Raw genomic sequence first — 9,060 nt, 5'->3', positions numbered from 1 at the left:
AATTCCCTCTCACTGCTTTCAAACTCAGCAAACATTATTTCCTTTGCATTCTTATTGCTCAGTATTATGTATAATATGCTTAATACATCCTTATGTTTCCTCTCTGCTCAGTCATGTCTGATTCTTTACAGCCCCATGGACTATAGCCCACCAGGCTCCTCAGTCCATGGGATTTTTCAGGCAACAATGCTCGAGTGGGTTTCCCTGCCCTCCTCCAGGGGATTTTCCTGAACCAGGGATTGAACCCACAACTCCTGCATTGATAGGCAGGCTGTTTATCACTAGCACCACCTGGGAAGCCCAAATGACAGAATGTGGTCCACTGGAGAAGGGAATGGCAAACCACTTCAGTATTCTTGCCTTGAGAACCCCATGAAGTGTATGAACAGGCAAAATGATAGGAAACTGAAAGAGGAACTCCCCAGGTCAGTAGGTGCCCAATATGCTACTGGAGATCAGTGGAGAAATAACTCCAGAAAGAATGAAGGGATGGAGCCAAAGCAAAAAAAATACCCAGTTGTGAACGTGACTGGTGATAGAAGCAAGGTCTGATGCTGTAAAGAGCAATATTGCATAGGAACCTTGAATGTTAGGTCCATGAATCAAGGCAAATTGGAAGTGGTCAAACAGGAGATGGCAAGAGTGAACGTTGACATTCTAGGAATCAGTGAACTAAAATGGACTGGAATGGGTGAATTTAACTCAGATGACCATTATATCTACTACTGCGGGCAGGAATTCCTCAGAAGAAATGGAGTGGCCATCATGGTCAACAAAAGAGTCTGAAATGCAGTACTTGGATGCAATCTAAAAAATGACAGAATCATCTCTGTTCGTTTCCAAGGCAAACCATTCAATATCACAGTAATCCAAGTCTATGCCCCAACCAGTAACACTGAAGAAGCTGAAGTTGAACGGTTCTATGAAGACCTACAAGACCTTTTAGAACTAAGACCCAAAAAAGATGTCCTTTTCATTATAGGGGACTGGAATGCAAAAGTAGGAAGTCAAGAAACACCTGGAGTAACAGGCAAATCTGGCCTTGGAATACAGAATGAAGCAGGGCAAAGCCTGACAGAATTTTGCCAAGAGAATGCACTGGTCATAGCAAACACCCTCTTCCAACAACACAAGAGAAGACTCTACATTGGACATCACCAGATGGTCAACACCAAAATCAGATTGATTATATTCTTTGCAGCCAAAGATGGAGAAGCTCTATACAGTCAGCAAAAACAAGACTGGGAGCTGACTGTGGCTCAGATCATGAACTCCTTATTGCCAAATTCAGACTGAAACTGAAGAAAGTAGGGAAAACCACTAGTCCATTCAGGTATGACCTAAATCAAATCTGTATGATTATACAGTGGACGTGAGAAATAGATTTAAGGGACTAGATCTGATAGATAGAGTGCCTGATGAACTATGGACGGAGGTTCATGATATTGTACAGGAGAAAGGGATCAAGACCATCCCCATGGAAAAGAAATGCAAAAAAGCAAAATGGCTGCCTGGGGAAGCCTTACAAATAGCTGTGAAAAGAAGAGAAGCGAAAAGCAAAGAGAAAAGGAAAGATATAAGCATCTGAATGCAGAGTTCCAAAGAATAGCAAGGAAAGATAAGAAAGCCTTCCTCAGCGATCAATGCAAAGAAATAGAGGAAAGCAACAGAATGGGAAAGACTAGAGATCTCTTCAAGAAAATTAGAGATACCAAGGGAACATTTCTATCAAAGATGGGCTCGATAAAGGACAGAAATGGTATGGACCTAACAGAAGCAGAAGATATTAAGAAGAGATGGCAAGAATACACAGAAGAACTGTACAGAAAAGATCTTCAAGACCCAGATAATCACGATGGTATGATCACTCACCTAGACTCAGACATCCTGGAATGTGAGGTCAAGTGGGCCTTAGAAAGTATCACTACGAACAAAGCTAGTGGAGGTGGTGGAATTCCAGTTGAGCTATTTCAAATCTTGAAAGACGATGCTGTCAAAGTGCTGCACTCAATATGCTGGCAAATTTGGAAAACTCAGCTGTGGCCACAGGACTGGAAAAGGTCCGTTTTCATTCCAATCCCAATGAAAGGCAATGCCAAAGAATGCTCAAACTACCACACAATTGCACTCATCTCACACGCTAGTAAAGTAATGCTCAAAATTCTCCAAGCCAGGCTTCAGCAATACGTTGAACCGTGAACTTCCAGATGTTCAAGCTGGTTTTAGAAAAGTCAGAGGAACCAGAGATCAATTTGCCAACATCTGCTGGATCATGGAAAAAGCAAGAGAATTCCAGAAAAATGTCTATCTCTGCTTTATTAACTATGCCAAAGCCTTTGACTGTGTAGATCACAATCAACTGTGGAAAATTCTGAAATAGATGGGAATACCAGACCACCTGACCTGCCTCTTGAGAAACCTATATGCAGGTCAGGAAGCAACTGTTAGAACTGGACATGGAACAACAGACTGGTTCCAAATAGGAAAAGGAGTACGTCAAGGCTGTATATTGTCACTCTGATTATTTAACTTATATGCAGAGTACATCACAAGAAACGCTGGGCTGGATGAAGCACAAGCTGGAATCAAGACTGCCAGGAGAAATATTAATAACCTCAGATATGCAGATGACACCACTCTTAAGGCAGAAAGCAAAGAACTAAAGAGCTCGTGATGAAAGTTTGAAAAAGGAGAGTGAAAAAGTTGGCTTAAAACTCAACATTCAGAAAACTAAGATCATGGTATCTGGTCCCATCATTTCATGGCAAGTAGATGGGGAAACAGTGTAAACAGTGTCAGACTTTATTTCTGGGGCTCCAAAATCACTGCAGATGGTGATTGCAGTCATAAAATTAAAAGATGCATACTCCTTGGAAGAAAAAGTATGACCAACCTAGGCAGCATATTAAACAGCAGAGACATTACTTTGGCAATAAAAGTCCATCTAGTCAAAGCTATGGTTTTTCCAGTGGTCATGTATGGATGTGAGAGTTGGACTATAATAAAGAAAGCTGAGCACCAAAGAACTGATGCTTTTGAACTGTGGTGTTGGAGAAGACTCTTGAGAGTCCCTTGGCCTAAAAGGAGAACCAACCAATCCATCCTAAAGGAAATCAGTCCTGAATACTCATTGGAAGGACTGATGCTGAACCTGAAATGGCAATACTTTGGCCACCTGATGCGAAGAACTGACTCATTGGAAAAGACCCTGATGCTGGGGAAGATTGAAGGCAGGCAGAGAAGGGGACGACAGAGGATGAGATGGCTGGATGTCATCACCAACTCAACGGACATGAGTTTGAGTAAACTTTGGGTGTTGGTGATGGACAGAGAGGCCTGGTGTGCTGCAATCCATGGGGTCGCAAAGAGTCGGACATGACTGAGCGACTGAACTGAACTGAATTGATATGGTGCTAGAAGACACAGTCTGCTGCTGCTGCTAAGTCGCTTCAGTCATGTCTGACTCTGTGTGACCCCTTAGACGGCAGCCCACCAGGCTTCCCCGTCCCTGGGATTCTCCAGGCAAGAACACTGGAGTGGGTTGCCATTTCCTTCTCCAATGTATGAAAGTGAAAAGTGAAAGTGAAGTCGCTCAGTCGTGTCCAACTCCTAGCGACCCCATGGACTACAGCCCACCAGGCCCTCCGTCCATGGGATTTTCCAGGCAAGAGTACTGTAGTGGGGTGCCATTCCCTCCCCACAAAAGCTAGGGTTCAAAAGGTAGTCTCTGATAACTGTAGGAACTTGGAAACAGAGGACCATGTTTCATTGTAACTACCAATGGAAACATTTTGAAAAGCCTTATAAGCAATGTAGACTTCACTAAAGATTTCTGAGGAGATAGCAGGAGAGGGTGTCAATTACATAGCCAATAATTACATTTACCTCCTGTAAGGACTGAAACCAATATCATTTACTGTCTCTGTTAAACAGTACTGGGCCCATACATATTTGCCTGGCTCTGCGTAACTGGGGTCAGGTATACTTTTCTGCCTGCATGGAACACCAACAGTAATCTAACAAAATGAAACAAACCAAACAAAACCCAGGAACAGAAATCTTAGTTACATGCTCCAGAGAATACTGGTTCCTGGGAAATAAGACTGTGAACCCCAAGGCAGCTTGCTCTCCAGGGGTATCTTCAAAACACTCACTTCATTGTTCAATCAACCAAGGACATTATGTTATAAATTCTGGCCAGTCTCAACCATTTCCCCACGTTGCAAGATCCATCTTAACATCACCCAGGCCTCGAAACTCCATATGCCTGTTTCCCCATTTTGAGACACTGCTAAGCTCTGTCAAGGATTGTTCTCCTTTATTATAGGAAGTCTGGTAAATTTAGCTTTGCTAGTACAGCAGGTTTTTCTGGTGACTTTTTGGGAGATTGATGAGATAGTTTAGTTCTGTCTCAAAATCCTTTATCTTCCTGGCAACCCCCTATCCTTCATCCATGTGGCTTCTACCTGACACCCTTTCCCCAACCTCCTCTTCATAAGCTGGTAATTTAAATACACTTCAACTGATGAACCTGTAGGCCCTAGACTGTCAACTACCAAGAAGACTGCTGTGAGGATTTACCCAGCCAGGTGAGCCTCTATCTGAGGATATTAACATGTTTGTTTCCATAATGTTAAATAGCACAACTCTGTATTTATTTATTTACTTTTTTATATTTTATTTTATTTTTTAACTTTACAATATTGTATTGGTTTTGCCATATATCAACATGAATCCGCCACAGGTATACATGTGTTCCCCATCCTGAACCCTCCTCCCTCCTCCCTCCCCGTACCATCCCTCTGGGTCATCCCAGTGCACCAGCCCCAAGCATCCAGTATCGTGCATCGAACCTGGACTGGCGACTCGTTTCATATATGATATTATACATGTTTCAATGCCATTCTCCCAAATCATCCCACGCTCTCCCTCTCCCACAGAGTCCAAAAGACTGTTCTATACATCAGTGTCTCTTTTGCTGTCTCGTATACAGGGTTATTGTTACCATCTTTCTAAATTCCATATATATGCGTTAGTATGCTGTATTGGCATATATATGGAATTTAGAAAGTTACACTGTATTGGTGGAGAAGGCGATGGCACCCCACTCCAGTACTCTTGCCTGGAAAATCCCATGGACAGAGGAGCCTGGTGGGCTGCAGTCCATGGGGTCGCTACGAGTTGGACACAACTGAGCGACTTCCCTTTCACTTTTCACTTTCATGCATTGGAGAAGGAAATGGCAACCCACTCCAGTGTTCTTGCCTAGAGAATCCCAGGGACAGGGGAGCCTGGTGGGCTGCCGTCTCTGGGGTCGCACAGAGTCGGATACGACTGAAGCGACTTAGCAGCAGTAGCAGCAGCATACTGTATTGGTGTTTTTCTTTCTGGCTTACTTCACTCTGTATAATAGGCTCCAGTTTCATCCACCTCATTAGAACTGATTCAAATGTATTCTTTTTAACGGTTGAGTAATACTCCATTGTGTATATGTACCACTGCTTTCTTATCCATTCATCTGCTGATGGACATCTAGGTTGCTTCCATGTCCTGGCTATTATAAACAGTGCTGCGATGAACATTGGGGTACACGTGTCTCTTTCCCTTCTGGTTTCTTCAGTGTGTATGCCCAGCAGTGGGATTGCTAGGTCATAAGGCAGTTCTTTTTCCAGTTTTTTAAGGGATCTCCACACTGTTCTCCATAGTGGCTGTACTAGTTTGCATTCCCACCAACAGTGTAAGAGGGTTCCCTTTTCTCCACACCCTCTCCAGCATTTATTGCTTGTAGACTTCTGGATAGCAGCCACTCTGACTGGCGTGAAATGGTACCTCATAGTGGTTTTGATTTGCATTTCTCTGATAATGAGTGATGTTAAGCATCTTTTCATGTGTTTGTTAGCCATCTGTGTGTCTTCTTTGGAGAAATGTCTAATTAGTTCTTTGGCCCATTTTTTGATTGGGTCTTTTATTTTTCTGGAATCGAGCTACAGGAGTTGCTTGTATATTTTTGAGATTAGTTGTTTGTCAGTTGCTTCATTTGCTATTATCTTCTCCCATTCTGAAGGCTGTCTTTTCACCTTGCTTATAGTTTCCTTTGTTGTGCAGAAGCTTTTAAGTTTAATTAGGTCCCATTTGTTTATTTTTGCTTTTATTTCCAATATTCTGGGAGGTGGGTCATAGAGGATCCTGCGGCGATGTATGTCAGAGAGTGTTTTGCCTATGTTCTCCTCTAGGAGTTTTATAGTTTCTGGTCTTATGTTTAGATCTTTAATCCATTTTGAGTTTATTTTTGTGTATGGTGTTAGAAAGTGTTCTAGTTTCATTCTTTTACAAGTGGTTGACCAGTTTTCCCAGCACCACTTGTTAAAGAGATTGTCTTTTCTCCATTGTATATTCTTGCCTCCTTTGTCAAAGATGAGGTGTCCATAGGTGCGTGGATTTATCTCTGGGTTTTCTATTTTGTTCCATTGATCTATATTTCTGTCTTTGTGCCAGTACCATACTGTCTTGATGACTGCAGCTTTGTAGTAGAGCCTGAAGTCAGGCAGGTTGATTCCTCCAGTTCCATTCTTCTTTCTCAAGATTGCTTTGGCTATTCGAGGTTTTTTGTATTTCCATACAAATTGTGAAATTATTACAACTCTATATTTAGAGTCTGGGCTTCCCAGATGGCACTAGTGGTAAAGAACCTGCCTGTCAATGCAGGAGATGTAAGAGACTTGGGTTCGATCCCTGAGTGGGGAATATCCCTTGGAAGAGGCAATGGCAATCCACTCCAGTATTCTTGCCCTGAGAATCCATGGGCAGAGAAGCCTGGCAGACTACAGTCCCTAGGGCCGCAAAGAGTCAGACACCATTGAAATGACTTAGCTTGCACAGGCACGTATTTAGAGTCTGGATGATGTGGAAGTCTCTGTAGTTTTTATTCTTTTTTCATTCCTTCTCTCTCTACCTATCTCAGGAGGTTAGAACAGCTGTTTAGCAGCTGCTTAAGAAAGAGCTTGAAAGTGTAGAATCAGCAGATGGCAGGAAGAAATACTCAGAACCCTGATTCGGCCATACTTCCTCTCTTTCAAGGACAGGAGAGTTTGTTTTCGTGTGTGGAGATGGATTTACACGAGGATTACCCTCCTCTCCACCCATCTTCTCCCATTTTAACACCAGGCGTGTCAACATCTCTGATTTCAAAAAAGAAGAAACAAAAGGGAAGGATATGAGGAAATCCAGAAATTCTTTGGGATTAACCAGTGTTTCTGCAAACCTCTTGGAAGGATGGTGGAATTCTTTACAGCATAAGTGTGCTTTTAAAAGTTCCCCATAAATATAATTTTTAATGCCTATATAACATTCCTTCATAGGTACACTCAGTAATTTTTCTTTACTGTTTCCCTATTGATGAACATTTCAGTTATTTATAATGTTCAGGGTTTTGAACATTCTTGAGAATAAATCCTTGTCTGCATTCCTTAGTATTTCCCTTCAGGATGAATTTCTGGTTGTGGAATTCCTGGATAAAAGCTATAGCCATTTTGAAGTATTTAACTATACACTGTACATGGATTTCCCTTTAGAAATTTGAAATGTCCCTTGTGAGATATTAATTCATGGCAGAAATGAAATATGCAGCCTTAACTGTTGGCATTAGCTGCTGGCCATATTTGTATGGAAACCACACTTTAAAAAAACGTTTTTACGTTGGAGTGGATTTGATTTACAGTGTTGTGTTAGTAGTTTCAGGTGTACAGAGCAGCGATTTTAGTTATACATGTGTGTGCTCAGCCTCTCAGTCGTGTTTGACTCTTTGTGACCCCATGGACTGTGGCCCACCAGGCTCCTCTGTTCATGGAATTTTCCAGGCAAGAATGCTAGAGTGGGTTGCCATTTCTGACTCCAGGGGATCTTGCTGACCCAGGGATTGAAACTTCATCCTTTGTGTCTCCGGCATTGGCAGGCGGATTCTTACACACTGTGCCAACTGGGAAGCCCAGACATATACATATACCTATTCTTTTTCAGATTCTTTCTCCATGTAGGTTATTACAGAGTATTGTGTAGCATTCCCTGCACTGTACCTTAGGTCCTTGATTATCTATTTTATATAGAGAACATTGTGTATATGTTCATCCCAACCACCTAATTTACACGCCTCCCCCATCTCCCCTTTGGTAACCATAAGTTTGTTTTCTAAATCCACGAGCCTGTTGGAAACCGCACTTTTAAATTCCAACATGCACAAAGTTGTATCTCTGTGAACAGTGAGCAGACCCTGTGGATGGCAGACAGAGTCTGTCTGTTTGGGAAAAAACCATTTCCAATGCCAGATTGAAGAAATGCCCAAATTCTGCATTTCCCACTGGAGTTGTGGGATTCTAGGCTTCCTAGTGAAGACAGAGGCTAGAGGGCTGAAGCCCCTTTCTGGTCTCAGATGGGGCGTTCCTATCCATTTAGACGCATTATCCTCCCTTGGAATGATTGGCTGTGTTTTCTTTTTATCAGAACACATTGTACTTTTGAAAAGCCAGATCCCCTCTCTCCCTTCCTTGAGCCATGCCGAGAGTGGTGTATTTTCCTAAATTGCCTAACCAAGCAGAGCAATTAGTGCCCAAGGAGACAGGAGGCTGACTGCCTTGCAAAATGAATGGTTTTCATGGGAATGACAGCAAAAGCCCTGTACTGAGCAAGGAAACTTGCCAGAACCTTGTTTAGTCCTGGCCCTCCTATTTGGTTTTATAAGGAGTTGTTTATATTTGCTGATGCTCTAATAAACAGCTCTTTTCATGGGGCAAATCCTTGAAATAGTTTCACTCCCAACGTGAGTCCTTCTTGCCAGTAAGATGCTATAGCACAGAATTAGCTGAGAGCAGTTGTGATTCTCTGCTGTTCTCTGGTAAATTAATTCAGCCTTTGGGGAGCCGCTGGTCTTTCGCCTTCCATGAGACAGTTGTCTTCAACCAGTCTGTCTTCAAATATTTATCAGTTGGCCAAATGGGTCAGATCCTGTTTTGGACTCTGGGGAAGGAGTGATGGATGAGACAGACAAGATCCCATTTTTCATGGAGC

The sequence above is a fragment of the Bubalus bubalis genome, chromosome 19 (assembly GCF_019923935.1).
Source record: "Bubalus bubalis isolate 160015118507 breed Murrah chromosome 19, NDDB_SH_1, whole genome shotgun sequence".
NCBI classification, from domain to species: Eukaryota; Metazoa; Chordata; class Mammalia; order Artiodactyla; family Bovidae; genus Bubalus; species Bubalus bubalis.
Note: the sequence above shows the minus strand (reverse complement) of the source record.